The sequence below is a fragment of the Panthera leo genome, chromosome A2 (assembly GCF_018350215.1).
Source record: "Panthera leo isolate Ple1 chromosome A2, P.leo_Ple1_pat1.1, whole genome shotgun sequence".
NCBI classification, from domain to species: domain Eukaryota; kingdom Metazoa; phylum Chordata; class Mammalia; order Carnivora; family Felidae; genus Panthera; species Panthera leo.
In genome coordinates this window covers 23624623-23643321 of record NC_056680.1, presented here as the reverse complement: position 1 = coordinate 23643321, position 18699 = coordinate 23624623, and the positions used below count along the sequence as shown (strand labels likewise).

Genomic DNA, 18699 nt, shown 5'->3' with positions numbered 1-18699 from the left:
CATTTTAATGATAGAATTTTGTGTTATTTACCTAGTCCTTAACGATGAACACTTAGCGCTTTTTAAATGTTTCCTATTAGAATGATGTAGCACTTTGGGTTTTACCTTTATGCATGTGTCCAATAATTTTTTTTAATAAATTCCTAAAAGGGAAGGTCCACATCTGCATGGATACATATTGTGAAGTAACCTCTTAGGCAATGTCCATTCACCCTACTTTTAATTTTTTAAGATTTTTTTTAAGTAATCTCTACACCCAACATGGGGCTCAAACTCACAACCCCAAGATCAAGTCACATGCTCCACTGACTGAGGTGCCCCTCACCCTACTTTTATGTCTTGAATGGGACCACCTTGCTGTACAACCCCCCACCCAAGTCTTTTGGTTTTGTTTTACTTTGCTTTTCCAATTTAACTCTAATTGGTACAGAGTTCTCAGAACTTTTCCTCTGGGTGGTAGGGCGCAAACCAAGAAAAACAGCTAAAATGCTAAACTTGAAAGTCAGGGCACGGAGGGAGAGAAGAAAAGCATGCTTGTAGAAGTGACACGATGATGCTCATCTGGCTTTTACCCTGCGGGTACAGTCCCTTAACTTGAATGTACAAAGTTTCTGAAAGAGTCCTCTTTCCCAGTTTCCCTGTGAGGACAGTTTTCTTTGCTGCAGGTGAAGATTTGGAGGCCTTGATCAATAAAATTAGGGAAATGACCAGTGCTAGAAATGGGCGAGAGGTCCCACTTTCCTTACTCCAGATCTTACAAACACATAAAACAAAATTCAGTTAACTGGCTGATTTTTGCTGGGCATACGTTTTGAATCTGGAGCTTCTTGGCCATTGAGGAGTCTGAGGTTCGGGGCCTTTTATCCTTTTATTGGTGAATTCACTGAAGTGTAGGCAGACAGAAAATGTTCAAGTGGCAGGCAGATAAACTTGTTAAATCCCTGGGAGTCTTTCCTTCCTTGCTCTGGGAGTTTATCATCTTGGCGGAGTTAAAAGGCAATTAGACCTGCAGGTCTTTGCCGGCTTGTTTATTGGCATTTTACACATGGGTGTTGAAGAGACAGGGTCGTATTAAACATTCCAATCCTGCTGGCCGGAGGGGAATGAGACCTCGGCCCAACTAAGTCTCCTTGAGAGAGAGCCTTGCCAAAAAGCTGGAGGAAAATCGTTTAAATATAGTACCTGTGCCCCACGATGCTCATTGTTGGTGGAAAATTGCAGTCGGCTAGCTCCATGCTGTGTTACATTTCCTGGGAAATGGTTTTATGGAAGGACGTTTGATGAAAAAATTCATTCCTTTTGTAATTGTTAGCTGCCCCTGTGGTGTTAGTTAAGGTAGAAGCACACTGGAAATGCTTCTTGCCCCAAATCTCCAGGGCAAACCCATTCATGATGAGGGAAGGCTACCAGTTTGAAATTGGATGAGGGACAGATTTCCATTAAGCCTCCTGGTCCTTCTGGTTCTCTGGGCCTCCCCTCCCCAGGCAGGCTGGTCCTGGGCAAGATTGTGGAGAAGTAGGTCTTAGATTTCTGCAACAGCTTCTCCCTCTTCTCGCACCCCTCCCTCCATCTGCCCAGCCTTTCTGGAAGAACTCTCACACTTGTGTGCTGGTGAAGTAATACTGCCCCCATCCCTGCTTCCCAGGAAATTTGTACTTTGTTTTCAGAGTCAGCTTGGGCACTCATCTCCATGGAAGTGAGGGGAATTTGCAGGGCTGAGCACACCTTGGTGGTTAAAAACACAGGAGTCAAGCACCCATGGGATCAACTTAGGGCTCTATGACTAAACTTGTGGCAGGAATCCCTTCTGATCTCAGTGTTTTGTTTCTATTTTTGTTTTTCTTAATCTGTAAATTAGGGACAAAGATAATCTCTACCATGCTAATTTGTTGAGAGAGTAAATGAAATAATTCATGAAAAGTGCCTATTACCATATGCTTGTCACGTAAGAGCACAATAAATGGTGGCTATTATTATTGTCATTATTATTAAAGTAAGCTTTATTTCTCTAACACGCACAGAATATGTGTAATAGATGTACAGATGTGTACACACACAAACACATACACACCCCTAGTTGGCAATTATTTTTTGGCCAAACTTGTAATACCTTACTTAGCTATTGTTATTTTACCAGTCTAGGGTGCTGTTGACATATAAAAACTTATGTGGAGAAAGTGAGAAAATTCTTGCTCATGTTCAGAATACCTGGAATATTTGAGGACTTTCCATTCCCACAGCTGACTATTGTTGTCAGCAGTCAAAGGAACTCCTTTCCTAAGTGGCTACTGCTTATCCAGATCTTTGTTTCTTAAGAGTCAGGCACCCTGCCTTAATTTTCTCAACTAAAGAAAACACAATAGATGACTGCAGCTTTTATTCCCAATCTGACCTTCCGTGTTCTGAAACTAATTTGCCCTAGTGTCTTGCCAGCGTCTGTGCAAGGACTTCCTCTAGCTGAGTGATGTGGTTCTGATTAAGGACATCCTATAAGACCCAGGAGGATCGCCTGGGAAGGAAACCGGACTGAGGCTCCAGTGAATTTCCATCCTCCAGTCGGATACATGATATTGAAGACCAGAAGGTGTATGGAGTTTATCGTTAGGAAGACTAGGAAAGAGAATTAAAGCAAATGGCTGACAAATTGGCTGTCTTTTATGCAGAGTTGACAAGCTAGTAAGCTCTTACCCGAAAGAGGATATGCAGAGCCCTCGGGCCAAATGGCTCTGCAGGCAGCAGGCTTTTTGAAGTCTCTGCTTGCAGGCCACCACTTTTAACAAGGCCTCTGCTGAATTGCCTCCTCATAAAGATGTGAAAACTGAATTTTTTACCTAAAATATCTTAGTTTCAACAACTATGATCATTGAATCCTCTCCTTAGCGCGTGCGATGTTAGGGTAGAGTGCATGTGTTTTTTTCTCCCTATTGGGTCATAACTGCTAAACCTTGCTTTATTATATGATGCTAGACCTTTCCCTGGAGCCCATGAGGCACCAGCTCACCCCTGCTGTAGCCAGGAGGTGACTCTGCGGAGTGCTCAAGGATCCCCGGAGTCGTGGGTGCTCTGCGTCCCGGGGTCCCCAGGACGGCAATGGCAGTGGCGGGCAGGGGGCAATGCAGTTTGGAGAGCTTGGAGTGTCTTTACCAAATATCTAAGAATCTACTAATAGTTGTAACTCTAATATGATTTTCTTGTTAATCTCTGTCAAAGCATGAAATCTGATATGCTAGCCATGACTAAGCCGTGAAATTTGTCAACTTTGTCTGTGATTTACACAAGCTCTGTTTAAAAAAGAAAAGTCTTAACACAAAGTGTGGAACATTATTTCCCAGCATGCTGCTAGTATCTTATGACAACAAATAAGAACAGAGTGTACACATTTCTTGTGCTGTTTCAGGGACAGAGGATGGAGAAGATAAAACCCCAAAACCAAATAATGTATTCCCCTTTGAGATGATAAATATGCACATGGTAGATCTGCTTGGTAGATGTCAGTAGAGATGAAATAAACATTCAAAACAGTTTTATGCTTCATATCATTGGGCGTAATAGTAAGCTTCCTTAAAGTGGCAGAGTGCTTTTGAGAGAAAATAAATGAGTAAAGTCTGTATTTTTTTTTTAAGTCATAGGTTATCTAATTTTCTTTAACATAGTAAAGTGGCCACGAGTGTAGGCGTTGGAACTTGAAATCCTTTTTTATTGTTGGCTAGCTTGGTGAATTGTGTAAGTCACAATTAACTTTTTTCCCTCCGTCTTCTCTTCTGAAAAATGGGGGTGATAATATTTTGTAGGTACTCTAAGGCACAAGAAAAGATACTATCTCTAAATCATAGAACTAGGCACACATGTCCTTTTTCCATTTGAGCTACCATTATAGTTAGTGGCCTTATAAATGATACAGTAGATTGTTGGGTATCTCCGTTACCCAAAGGAAAATGGATTAAATTAAGTTCATGTAATTGAGAAAAAAAAGTTGTTTTTTTTTTATTTTACCAAAGGAGAACTGGGCAGTTTCTGAATTTTCCATGTGAAGGAAGGGAGAGAAGCACAAAGGAGGAGAAACAGGTTGCAGAACTGAGGAGTGGTAGGGCCAGGATGGCTTTCTCTCTTAAACCTGCCAACTGCCTTTTCCCCTGGGACTCAAAGAGAAACAATTCCCAGATCTTCCTTAACTGTCTCCTGACCTCTACTCTATAGATTCTAGAATCAGATAATCAGATGACTTAGAACCTTGGTCACTTTGGTGACCACGCAGCCCAGTGTTTTTTTGTTTGTTTTTGTTTTTTTTAATGTTTATATATTTTTGAGAGAGAGAGAGCAGGGGAGGGACAGAGAGAGAGAGGGAGACACAGAATCTGAAGCAGGCTCCAGGCTCTGAGCTGTCAGCACAGAGCCCAATGCGTGGCTCTAACTCACAAACCTCAAGATCATGACCTGCATCGAAGTCGGACGTTTAACTGACTGAGCCACCCAGACGCCCCTAGCCCAGTGGTTTTAAAATATGTCTTAAGATAACGAGATCTTATACAGTACTCCAGGATCTAAGAGCGCCTTCTCAGATACCTGTCAGATCTGTGGAACATAACGTGAAAACTGTCAGGCCAATCTGTCCATCTTACTGACAATGAACCTTGAGTTGATGGAGTTCAGAGAGTTGATACAATTCTCACCACTGTTGTCTGAGAGCAGCCTAGCCATGTCTTGTTGCCCTAACCAGATCATTTGTTATCACCCCACTTTCCCCCTTCTCGCACAAGTGGGAGGAAAAGAAAATCAAAGCACAACTAACACTTTAGGATGGCTTTAACGTGCCGTGCCCATGCTCTTCTGGCATTCATGGACTTTTGAAACGTCCATGAGCATCATCACAGAATCTGCCCACTCCTCCAAATGTAAAATGTTGTGACTGTGTATATTTGGGTCCTGAATTCTTTAGGGTATTTCTGTAGCCTTAATTTTCAGCCTGGATTCTAACTGGGACTAGGTTTTAGCCATCTTTGAACCAAGATGGTTCCAAGTTGATAAAATAGTGCATGTTTATTTATAGTGTGCCAGAAAAGTACATTTATTTCCAGATATGAACATTGATTCACTTGCTTAATTCCGCTTGGGTCCTGGATTAGAGTTGTCAGAATTCACACTTAAAAATACAGCCTACCTAGTTACACTAGTTAGCTCTTTAGAAGAGCTCCTGAGGTGGGAGAAATGGATTAGCTCTGCAGATAAGCGAAGAGCCTTCTTTCAACTCCAGAACTTTTGTTATAGACGTTAAGGGAAATTCACCATAAACAAGCATAGGATCTGTCTGAGGTGATGGAAATGTTCTAAAACTGGTTTGTGGTGATGGTTGCCCAACTCTATACATTTACTCAAAATCATTGAACTTGACACTGAAAATGGATGAACTTGGATGCTATGTAAATTATACCATAGATAACTTTTTAAACAAATAAGGGATGGCTTTATAACAACGTTGTTTAATTTTTCATTCTGAGTTTCAGACTAATTTAAGAATGTGATAAAAACCATAAATCTACTCCTCTCAATAAAGTATGGAAGTGCCCAAACCAAATTTTGCATAAAATGTCTAGATCTACTGAGGGTCAATTCCTACCTTAACCTGTTTTCTGAACAATGTTAAGATCCTTTTCTTGACCTTTGGAGTAAGTTTCAGCCCTGGCTAAAGCAAGGATTTGCTGCTCTTGGAAGTCTTGCTCAGTCATTGGCTCTGAGGGTGACACCTGCCACCCCAGTGAGACTGTCTCCTTCATACTTCATGCTGAGAAGGACATGGAGAGGGCAGAACTTGTCTTAGGTTATATGTAGAGTGTTGGGTATACTTGAGTATACTTGGGTATACTTATACACAGGAAGAGTATGCCCTGAGAAATTCATTCTTTATATATCAAGAGTTGAGGACTAGTTCCTGCAGATTTAATGATTAAATTTTATAAAGGACAGTTCTTTCTTTCTTTCTTTCTTTCTTTCTTTCTTTCTCTTTTTCTTTCTTTTTCTTTCTTTCTTTCTTTCTTTCTTTCTTTCAGTTTGTTTGTTTGTTTGTTTGTTTATGTATTTAGAGACAGCAAGTGGGGAAGGGGCAGAGAGAGAATCCCAAGCAGGCTCCACACTGTCAGCAGTGTGGAACCAACTGCAGGGCTTGAACTCACAAACTGTGAGATCATGACCTGAGCCAAAATCAAGAGTTGGACATTTAACCGACTAAAACACCTAGGCACCCCAGGACAGTTTTTTATACAGCTTGTAAGAGTCTCTGTGCACCTCTGCTAGAACCTCCAGACAAATACTTGTATTTTTCTATTATTGTTTATTCTACTTCTTTTATCAAAGCAAAAAAACAATAAGCCTAAAAGCACAATGAGAAGAGGGCCAAGGCTCCTGGAGACTCCTTTATTCTTGCTCTTTCTCCATTTGAGAAGTGGTCATACCTTTGCCATCAGATTTCACTGAGTACAGGAAAGAAGTGAGGGCAGTTGGAGAATGAGGGGGGCCAGAAGAATGGGGCAGCTGGAACATGGTGATTGCTGGATGGGGAGGTTGCCTGGGAACTGAGGAAGCAGGGGTGTCGCAGCTCTAATAAACTTGAACTCCCTTGATACACTTCTGTATCTCCCAAGACATTAAAACTTCCAGTGGGAGAAATTGCTAGAATACAAACATTTTCACCCAACAAAGCCCCAACAAAGGCCAGCCATCACACATAAACCAACCTGGTTCTGACAGAAGTCAGTACTTTAAGGTACACATAAGTCTATGCCTTGAAGCAAAACCTCATTGGAACCCCATTATGGTGGAATCCTGGGCTGGCCTCAGCTAGAGCTGCCTGTGTGAAGACACAACCCTTTAGCTCACAAACCAATTCAAAGCCCTTCTTTGAGGCTTAACAATTGATATGCTAATTAAATGAGTTCTATCTTCTCATTCAAATTAATCCTGAAGGAAGGACCTCTGCCAGTCTATTCTTAGTTACTGCTGGCATTTCAAGGAACATAAATAAGTGCATTTCCTTTAAAAAATATTCTATGGGGAGGCCTGGATGGCTCGGTTGGTTGAGTGCCTGACTCTTGGTTTTGGCTCAGGTCATGATCTCACAGTTTGCAGAGCCTGCTTGGGATTCTCTCTGTCCCCCTCTCTGACCCTCCCCTGATTGTGCTCTCTCTCTCTCTCTCAAAATAAATAAGTAAACTTAAAAATTAATAATTATAAATATAGATACATAAACAAGCAAATAAATAAATAATTCTATGAATCCATCAATTTTTCTTATTTTAAATGGCTTTGACCACATTTGTCCAAATAAGTAAGACTTCACCATCTTGGGCTTTTTCTCTGAAGAGTGAGTGTTAGGTCTTTGTTGGAGGGATAATTTCTGTTTCAGCCCAGCCTCCTCAACCTTTTTGGTTGAACCTGAATCCAGGAAACCCAGTAACAATCTTAAGATTTCATTTTCCTTCCTGTGGAAATGAGAAGCCAAATTCTCATGTTGGAACTCATTGTATAGATGCTTGTTCTTCATTTCTAATTTTCTCCTCCATGTTTTTTTCCTCTTTGTTGTCTTCAGGTAAAATAATTTCTATCTGATACAGTTTTCCCCACCCTGGTCCTTAATGGGTCAGTGAGTCTCCTGTGGCTTCATGGCCCTGATAGCAGTGGGTATTGCTGTCTTTGGTCTTTTTATTTAGTCAGTGCTGCCTAGCAGATTGTTTACATGGCTCTTGGAAAGTTCTAGGAGTGTTCTAGGACTCTAAAGCGTCCTCACACTTTAAGTAGAAGACATCATAATGCTACAAGGAATTATGTTTTCAAAGAGGCTGTGAGGAAAATCCAATAAATACCTCAAATGATATATTAAAGCAGTGGTTCTCAGCTGAAGGTAATCTTGGCCCATACCCTTAGATGTCTGACAATGTCAAGAGACATTTCTGGTTGTCCCAACTTGGGGAGGGAGGTGCTACTGGCATCTAGTGGGTAGAGGCCAGAGGACAATTCTTCACATCCTATAACATATAATGCAGTCCTAACAACAAAGAGTTATCTGCCCCCAAATTTCAACAGTGCCAAAGTAGAAAATCCTGCATTAAAGGAATTCTCACTCTTTTTTTCTTTTTCCTCAAGGCCTGGGAAAAGAGAAGGAAAAAAAAGAAAGAAAGAAAATTCTCCATTATCATGAGTGCAAGTGTCCTAAGTTCTTACATCCCACACAGATCCAGAAATTGGAAAGTACAAGGGTACCACTGAGCAGGGCAAAGTGCAAGGTCAAGGCAGGTCTTCTCGGCTCCAACAGCTGTCTCAGCTCCAAGGAGAGACAACTCAGACCAAAGCAGAGGACCAAAAAGTTACAAGGATGTTTAGATTGTGATAAAAATCATTTTGCAGATTAAAGTGCTTCCTCCTGCCCATAAAATGGTATGTTCTTTAAATAACTCAAAACTAGGAGGCATTTAACTGTGTTGTGAGCAGGAGGCAGAACTGCTGCTCAGGGCCACGGTCAATTAATTCCATCCTTGTAATCAAGCCTACCCAAGCTGTAGGTGGTGGCGCTCTCCATATTTTCTCTAATATGCCATTGAACGACCCCATGTTCTACATGCCACTATTCTCAACCTGAAGGGATTCCAGAGATATTTCCTTGGACCCAGTTTCTCTCTCTACATCTCTTAGCTCCATTCTTCCTCACTCCTTCGGTAGTAGCTAGATGGCTGCTCAACTGCCGGATGCTTCCTCCTCCCATATGCAAGCCCAGATAGGAAGAATCTCTTTCCCAAGATCCTCAGCAAAGCCTCAGTATGTCTCATTGGCTTTTATTGGGTCACATGCTCATCCGTGAGCAATGAAGTGGCTAGGGAAATTCTAGGAGCCAGTTGTCTGAGGCCAAGGTCATAGCACACTCCTGAGCTGGGGGTGAGTCTAGTGTGATGCATGTGAGCCAGATGTGGGTAGATGTGTTGTGTCAAAGGGAAATTGGGTAAGATAATCAAAATAGGAGGAATGGATGTCCAGGAGAATAAACACACACACACACACACACACACACACACACACACACACACACTATTTGCTATGAAGAGGCTTTGGATTCAGAGGTGGAAGCCTCAGGTCCTTGCCTTTAATGACCTGTCTTTGCCATTAACTAGCTGCATCACTTGAGATAATTCCATAACTCTCCTTGCTTCCTTTATCTCATCCACAACATGGAAATAATACTAATATCAGGGTGGTGGTGAAAAATCAACCTTGTAATATTGGAAAGGTTGTGCAAACAAGTAGTGGTGGTGGTGTTAGAGTCAAATGGATTCAGTTCACCTTCTAGAGTCTAGAAGAAGACCAGCTACAACCCACCCAGCAAGTCCATGCCAGCCTTCGGAAGCCAGTGTCTAAATTTATCCCAATCCTCATTGTTGCAGGTCAGTGTGGGAAATCTTCTGAGGTCAATGATTGAGGTAATTGGCTTGCTGTGGATCTTGAAAAAGTCTCTCTGTTAAATGACATAATTGGTTTTAATTATATAATTATGGCACTTAAAGTGTGGGGGTGAAAGGTTACTATTATATTTAGAAGTGAGATCCCCAAATGAAGCAAGGGTGTTCAAGCTAGTGTTTCTTCAAATTTCTCTTTTTATTTTTTCAGAGGGAAGTCAGAGTAGGCTGGCCTTGGCCCTGGCCATTTTGGGATGATTATCCCGCATGAGGTAGTGCTAGGGCTGCTCACGGCATCATAGGAACCTTTGTAAAGAGACGGGAAAAGGGCTTCCGTAAAGACCTCATTGCGATCTGAAGTTAATGAGCAGTGGGAACTCAACTGTCAGCAATTGAATGTGATTGGGCAGGGTAATTATATGATTGCCTCTGGTGTTTGCACATGCACAGGGATATTTTTATTGGAAAAAACCTAATTGCTTACTTACTTAGTGGAGGGAAAATCTAAACAAATTTGTGTTGTCATAGATTAAAAAGACATCCTTTCTTTGTCTCTAAAATAGCTGCTTGCTCTCCTTTTTAGAAGTGAGGGTTTTGTTCTTTTCGTGTTCAGTCAGGGATGTTGTTTGCAGGACTTGAATTGTATGCTAATATGAAAATGTAAAGGAAAGCTACTTTGGACTGGGCTTGGTACGTTTTGGTAAAATGGCCATGTGCTTATTGCCATTTCTTAAACCATCCCCTACAATGGTCTCTTTCATAATGCAAATGTGGCTAGAACCCTGGGCAACACTCAAGCTACTAGGATTTTCACAGGGTTTTTGTTTGTTTGTTTGTTTGTTTTGTTTTGTTTTCCTGCATGGAGCCTGGTGGCAAGATTGACTTCAGGAGCTATCTGGTTTTCCTTAGTTGCATTAGGCAAGTAGGAGGTATCATTTCTATGGCAGCCTTTTTGACATCAAAACATCAAGGGTAAGAGGAGCAAAATGTTCCCTTTGTGATTTCCCAGGAACTTGGAGGAAAGGAAAGGGCAAAGTGAGAGAGCCTGAGGGAAGAAGCCTTGGGGCTCTCACTTTGATGATGCCAGATTTCTGCCCAGTGTTGAGTTTTGACAATCCTGAGTAAGTATCTCACTTACCTGTGATGCTGGTGTGCAGAAAACAGATTGCTGCAACTGGGTCTATTCTAGAGCAGTTCAACTCTGTATTATTGGTTTGTTTTTTCTATCTTCTTATAGAACAAACTATTTTCTAAGTTCTTTCCTGAGATCCCACCAGAAGAGGCCAAAGCATGACTGGATTGTGGGGTTTGGGGGAGCACCTTGTGATGAGAGCAGCCCCTCAGATCAGCCATGCTCTCTCATCGCAGAATCTTGCACATGCTGCCACCCCTAGTCTTATCTGGCTAACTCCATGCCTCCTCTAGGCTCAGTGTTAAATGTCACGTCTTCGAGGAAGCCTTCCATGACCACTCACCCCAAGTCTGGGTTGGCTGCCTTTGCTTTATGCTCCATGACACCCTCTAGGTTCCTTTATCCACTGTCCTTTAATTGCTTGTCTCATTGTCCTGACAACCCAAAAGCTCCATGAGGGCAGGGCTTGTTTATATTTGTCACTGCTACATCCCCAGAGCCTGGCACAATGCTCCACGAGTGTGTTCAGAATGACCGAATGAGAAAGGAATGGTTGCTGAGTGTCCTAGGGAATTGTGGTATGTGCTGCCTGGGCTTCCCTACCCTTGCTGTTAATACCGCTTTCTTGTTGCTTATAATTTTCATTGCCCCAGATGATCCAGCTCTGTCGGAGGCACGGAGGCACAGTCAAATCTCATGCTGTACATTGATCACCTGTCCAACCTTTGCCTAGAGTGGGAGCCCCCAGTTCCTTCAAGAGATCCAACTTTACCTGTCTGTAAAGAAGAAGAGGAGGAGGGAGACAGCGGGGAGGATCCGGTGGCAGTATAACACCAGAGCAGGTCCAATGTTTACTTTTACCCTTTTGGAGGTGGGTAACTGCAAATACCATGGGAAGCTGGGTTTCAAAGAGAAACCTGTGCAGTGACCTTGGAATTGGGGGCTCACGCATACTTTATTTTTTGCTAGAGTGTAGAGGTTGCTGATTTTGTATTTAATTCACAGCCAGACCATTCCATGATTACCCCAGCATAGAACAAAGATCAAGGTTCATCATCCACATGATGTAAATTCTTGTTATCGGTCTCATGTTGTTTGTGTCTTGCTATGTGGACAGAGAGTACGGTTCATTCATTGGTTCCTTATTTTCATGACTATTATATTTATCAGTTGCTTTTCAAGGCCTGTGATTTTCAACAGCCTTTCTTGTTTTGATGCTCTGGCTTTTGATGTTTTGAATCCTCCCCCAACTCCACCTTAGACCATGAGATCCTGAATAACTACCAAAGAAATGAGCTGGCCTTGAGACCACCCCCAGTGTTTAAGTATGGCCTTACACAGCCCCGGGGGTGTGTCTAACCAGCTTTTTCCCTAAGCAGAACGTGAACCTCTGACTTTATAGGCCTCGGGCAAAAAGGCTTCCTACTAAACCCCTAAGCCCCCAAGGTTGGACTGCCTGTTGTGGGTTGGGCCATGATAACAATTTCTGGGTGGATGTACATTTGCATGTGGAAAACCATGGCTCACATGTGGCAGGAAAGAGTAAACCCTCAGAGCCGCAGGGGTGCTTCTTGCACAGTGGTCTGTGCCAACTTCCCTCGATCTAAAGCATACTCTCTATCCTTTGGTTCTGAGTCTCTATCTCGTTTTTGTTCTTCAGTTGCATTTCTGCTTTATCATAATAAGCACCTCAATTGGAATCTTTGGGGGTTCCTTCAAGAAAGAGAGTGGGAAGGGGCACGTGGGCAGCTTAGTCAGTTAAGCATCCGACTTCGGCTCAGGTCATGATCTCATGGTTTGTGAGGTTGAGCCCCGCATCGGGCTCTGTGCTGACAGCTCAGAGCCTGGAATCTGCTTTGGATTCTGTGTCTCTGTCTCTCTGCCCCTCCCCCACTTGTGCTCTGTCTCTCTCTATCAAAAAATAAATAAACGTATAAAAATTAAAAAAAAAGAGAGAGAGTAGGAAGAACCTCTTCTTATAGTAGGTGTGTTCAGCAATGTTGTGTTCTTTGAATTAGATGGGGATGGGCCATGGTGAGCTTTATGCCTGAATTCCAAGGAAGAGTTCAGCTTCATTTTCAGTTTTGCCTCAGATGCCTCACTACCTCACATCCTTTTCTGGATTGAGGCAGATAATTACTGCCTACACAAATAAATCACATACTTTTGTAAAAAAAAAAAAATTTTTTTTGGAATGACATTTGATTTGCAATTAAGCTTGGTGACGTGGTCTCTGAAGTGTCTCATCTTGTCTAATCACAATGATTTATGTCCTTTCAAAATACTTCTGCACACAGGGCTTAGTTCTCTGGTTATCATTGCATAACATGGTGCAGGGAATAACTTAAGAACAGAAAAAGACAAATTAGAATAAATGGTTGCCATTTGAGGTCAGACTCAAACCACTGATTATTTCTGTTGTTTTGTTTGAAAAATGTTTTCATGGCCGTTCATCGACTGATTTATTCAACAAATAGGTTTAAGCACCGTCTGTCTAAGCACCCTGCCTGGACCAGCAACCTGCTTTCTGGCATCTATCACCTGGGAACTTGTTAGAAATGCAGATTCTCAGGCCCCGCCCAGAACTGCTGAATCAGAAACTCTGCAGGTGGGGTCCAGCAAGCTGGGTTTGAATGGGCTTCCTGGTGATTCTGCTGCACACAGAAGTTTGAGAAGTATTGGTTTAAAACTTCTGTGAGTATGTGAGGTGAGGGCATTTATAGGAGAATACCTATAGCCCTGTCAGCCAGGAACTTGTAATCAATTTGGGGCACAAGGCATAAATTCATTAGACAGCTTGGCAGAATGATCTTTATAATAAATGTAAATTACATCATACACTCACTTCCTAAATGCCCCCACGCAGTTCCCTTTGTGCTTGGAATAAATATAAATGCTTGGCTAGGGCCTACAAGGCCTGGCATGCACATCCCCTGCCTACCTACCCAGCCTCATCTGGGTGCCATTCCCTCGCGTCCCTGGGGTTCTGCCACAGCACACTGGCCTTCTTTCTGATCCTGAAACACACCTGCTGAGTGATGTCTGCAGCAATAGAGGAAGGGGAAGGAAGAGAGAAAATTGCAAAGGTTAAGTAATAGGCTTGGTCACTGAAGTATTTTTATATACAATTCAATATTTATAAACCAGTGTCCCTGTTGGCTAATATATTCATATATTGATATTTATATGTATCTATGTGACAATATGTTCATGTGATAACCTAAAGTAGCAGCCTTATCTTGTAGCATAGCAAAGTCTGAAAGGAGTTGAATTGTTAAGGAAACATTAAATACCGTTTAGTCTTAAGGTCATCTATTTGTATTGATGTCTGTCTCTAAGACGTGGTCCCATAGGCACAGTGCTCCGTCAGCTACTGAGAACTGAAAAAATGTGGCTGGGGGTACGAGGTGCTGGGGGTACGAGTGTGAAATTATCTGTATGGCACCAGAACATGACTGGAGCCCATGCATAGTTCTTGCTGGCTTCACTTTAGTTTTAGGAAGGATGGTGACCATGTTCATTAGGTTTCGTCTTTGTAAAAAGTTATCTGTGAATGCCAATTGTGGTCTTCGGGGTGTTGTATTAAATGTACCATGTGATTTGGGAACAAAGCAGCTGTTTGGATTTTTATTGAATGTAAAAAAAAAAAAGTGGTCTCTTAGGATTCTCTTTATAATGAGAAGAGGAAACACATATTTTAAATATGACTTGTTTAAAAAAACTTACTTGATTTCGAGGCAAAGGAGTTGTTAAAGATTTGGGACTCCTAGAGTGAGGAACCGATGGTTTTTGGGTGTTGTTTTTTTGTCTTGACTACCCACAGCTCTTTTGCAGTAACAGACTATATTATAGGCATAGCATCTCTGGTTTGGAGAATTAGTTGCTTTTTATGAGGTCTCTCGTTTGAGCTCTTCAGTAGAGAAGGGAAAGGTAGGTTTGAAGGAGCCATCAAGAAGAGTGGGAGGTGGGAAGTGCTCCTGGCAGCCTGACAGCCTTCCCTGGCCTTGTGGAGTTCTCCCTGGGGAGTGGAGGAAAGTCTCCCTACCACGTAAGTGCCCCAACTCACCAGGAAGCCCATCCTACTGGAAGACAAAACTAGGCTACCAGGGGTGACTGAGAATGCACCTGTGAACAAGACAGACACAGCCTATCCCTGCCCTCTGGGAGTCCACAGCCTGGGGGCCAGGAGATACTAGCGAATAACTAGTCAAATAAAAGTGCATTTTCATACTGCGAAAGGTGCTCTGAAGGCTAAGAGAGCCAGGAGAGCAGAGAACAAAGCAGACGATTTCCTCTTGGGTTAGCTGGGGAGGCCTGCTCTTTGGACGTGAGCTTGAAGCTGAGAGCCAAAGGATAACCAGGTGGGTATTCATGCAGGTGTCTAGCTTGGTGGCATGGTGGGGGGTTAAGAGCGAGCGTCCCTGGGGAGCTGGAACCATACCACCTCCCATACTAGCTGGGATTCTGCCCCAGAGGCCACCACAGCAGAGAATCTCTGAGCAAGCACATGGGCAAAAACACCCAAAGCGTGGTGCAGAGTGAGCCCCGGGCGAGGAGCTCTTCCCCCACAGAGACAGATTTCCAAGTGTGCACTGACAGGGCTCCCACCCCTGTGCCTAAGTGTGACACCAGTACCTGGCCTCCAGTGCTTCCAGTGTTTCTCTGAGATCCCTTCTTTACGGGGCAGCCTTTGTTGGTCTCCCCCTTGAGAGCAAAGCTGCCTGTAGGGAACATTCATCATAACCTGGAAGATTCTTGTGTGACTTTTAGGGAGACATTTCAGTCATGTTCAGAGAACCTTCTTAGGTGTGGCCAGCAGCTCTGAGGAATGAGGAGCTGTCTTCACCCGCTGCCTTCTTGACCTGGAGTCATCACTACACGTATCTCATTTGTCCAAGCAGGGACAAAGGTTGAGGGCAGGTTCTTTGTTTTCTTTGGGGATGTGTGTGTGTATGTGTGTGTGCCTAACATGCTGACTTTGCCCAGATCTGGCACTCAGAAATAGCAGACAAATGAGAGAAGATGTTCTGTAAATCGAAATGTCCTTGCAATACTGAAGCTCGATTTGAGGAGTGTGAAATCAAAGTGATATCTATTTCATTCATTTATTCATTCATCCACCCAAAAGCAGTTACTGAGGTCTTACTGTTTCACTGTGCAGCCGAAACACAATGCCCAACACATGGTCAGTCAGTCCACAGTCCATACTGATGATTACAGAGGAAAGACAAAACTAACTCTGCCTCCTGAACCTCTTTGTGTTCTGGTCCCACTGAGTTCTGTAGCTGTTCATCCCTCGCCTGTCATTTAGGAGTGACAGTGCAGACTACCAGGCTCTGAGCACGTCTGCTCCTCTTCAGAGAGGCAGAACTCTCCCATAGGAGGGAATTCGTGGCATGAGCTCTGACTTGTAGAGTGCCTAAGCACAGCTCACTGACTGTCTGCACAAAGCCTGGGAGCACAAAATGACAGAGGGCAGTTAAACTTCAGGGTGGTCTGAGTGGCTTTTAAAAAAATTAACAAATTAATAAAGACAGCTCTTTGGAGCATCTGAGTTTCTGCTTGCTGAAAAAAGCCTCGCCTGTTTTCTGAGGAGACAGAGGTTTCCTTTGATTGAAACAAAGGGACCATTTCTGCAGACCTGAAAAATTAGGGGCCAGGGTCCCAAACAGAGCCTATAAGCCAATTCTGCTCAGGTGGCTGTTGGGATGACCCACACAGGGTCCCCCCCCCCCGCCCCATCCAAACCTGCAAATACCACATATAATCCAGATTTCTGGATCTGGGGGGGAATCAGATGATCCAGCGACACAGGGCCATATTCCCACAGATTGCTACAGCGGTCCCCTCTCATCCCAGCCCCCTTTCAAGTTTACTGGTCACTGATGTCTTGCTTCCAGTGGGCTCATATCCATCATTCACATTACCTTCCTGGTCCCTGTCAGCACAGTGTGCAGCCCCGATGAGGACATGCAGTGGAGGGCCTTGTGGTGGGCTCATAGTTGTGAGCAGCAGCATGGATGACACCCAGATCTGCCCCTCCAGTAAGCTGTCCAGAGGCCACATGGCACCACCTTGTCAGGTCAATGTCAGTGGATCACCACCCAAGCTGAGCTTCTCATAAGAACACAGTGGGCACTCACCCAGGCCCCACCTCATGGATTCTGACTCATTTGCTCCAGGCTAAGTGGGGCTCTGGGATCAGGTCTACCCAGGCAGCTTTGGAAGGCCTGCTCATGACCCGTGCACAGACCACCTGCTCTCTCGGCAGGTGCTTACTCTCATCAGCACCTTTATAAGCCCCTGTCCCCTTCCTGAATTAATTTGGAGCATTACAGGGACACCTGGGTGGCTCAGTCGGTTAAGCATCTGCCTTTGGCTAAGGTCATGATTACGAAACTCACGGTTCGTAAGTTTGAGCCCCACCTCAGGCTCTGTGCTGTGTGCACAGAGCCTGCTTGAGATCCTCTGTCTCCCCCTCTCTCTGCCCTTCCCCCACTTGTGCACACGCTCCCTCATTCTCTCTCTCTCTCTTTCTCAAAAATAAATAAATAAATAAAAACTTAAGGATCACAAACCACTGTCATAAACATGGATTCAAAGCCAGAGCACACATGTCCAAAGTGGCTCTCAAAAGGGCTATAACGCCAAAAACAGAAATGTTTTAGTTTGAAATCCCAGGTATATCAACCAAAGCTGGGACTTGGGTGGGGAAGATGGTAGACACAGATGCCTGCCTTGTCTTGTGCATAACTGTGGGAGGTCTCTCTATGTCTGGTGGTTCCTGAGGCAGGCCCGATGTGTGCTTCTTAAAGGCAGCCTGCTATTTTCTTACTAGATGCTTGTGGATTGTTTTTTTCCTTATGTAGACAAGCCAATAATTTTGCTAACCTATATCTGGTATTTGCTTTCTTTATATTCCTGGTGTTTACTAAGCTCTTTTATCTTGCTGTGTACCTTTTCCATCTGCAAAAATGTATTGCTTCTTTTCTTAGTTTTAGCCTTCTCTTCTGGAGCATCTGTTAGCCTCAGGTTCTTCACCATCTAATGCCCATGTCCCTCATCTTGTTGCATCTCCCCATTCTGGGGTAACCTTGCAAGTTGAGGCTTTGTTTCACTGACGGTATTTTCTGCAATGGTGATTCATGTCTGAGTTGCTTCTAATGTCAGCTGTGAGTCCCTTACTGCATTTTTATGGGGTGATAGGTGGTAGAATTCTCTTTCCATTTTCCATCTTAGCTATGGCCCTCTGCCTCAGTGCCCCATATGAGCTTTTCGACTCATAGGGAAACTGAGGCCCAGAGAAGGATGTATTTACCAAAGGTTATATGGCCGTTTCCTGGTGGAGGTGAGAGTCGAACTCATGTTTCCTACCAGCTCAGTGTCCTTTTTGTCTCCAACATTCCACTTGCAAGATTGACTTGGAGGTGCAAAATAAATAATTAGGTAGGTAATCAACCTAACCAAATGTCATAACTATTAAGTGTGAGTATTCCCACAAAAATTACCTACCCCATATTCAGTTCTCTTCCTCTACAGAATAGCTTGCCTCAATGAGCAAATTTCAGTAGAGAAAGCTAGAACGTGGGGAAAGTTGAAACCAGTGGTTTTCAGTCGGTAGCACTTTTGCTCCCATCCCAACCCCCAGCGGACATTTGGCAATGTCCAGAGACATTTTTAGTGATCACAAACTCAGGTTGTATGTGAGGAGAGTGCTTTTGGCATCTAATGGGTAGAGGCCCACTATGCACCGAATAGCCTCGACAACAAAGACTTGTCCTGCCCAAAATATCAATAGTGCTAATGTTTAAAAACCCTGGTTTAAAGGGAACAAAGTCTACATTTTGTATCAGTGAAATACAGTGTACCTATGGACTAAAGCCCCTTGGGAGTCCTCAACCATACACACACACACACACACACACACACACACACACACACACGAGTCAACCCTGGACCAGAATAGAATGCCTCATAAATATATATGTGACAGTTTCTGACATATATAGATACTATTGTGACTTCTAAAATAATAATTCACTTACAAATTTACTGAATTCCTAGTAGCTTTTTGTTGCCAGGTGTTTTTCTGAATCAAAAAATAAGAGAAATAAAATCACTGAAGAGGAAGGC

At 43.3% G+C, this 18699-nt stretch overlaps 1 protein-coding gene across 1 annotated transcript in view; it reads left to right on the top strand.

The window, feature by feature from the left end:
- ERC2 (ELKS/RAB6-interacting/CAST family member 2) overlaps window positions 1–11587 on the top strand; it is a 792499-nt gene extending 780912 nt beyond the window's left edge. The window contains exon 18 of the mRNA XM_042929693.1: window positions 11220–11587. The gene's annotated coding sequence lies outside the window, so the exon portion shown is untranslated. The remainder of the gene's footprint in view (window positions 1–11219) is intronic.
- The last annotated feature ends 7112 nt before the right edge of the window (window positions 11588–18699 follow it).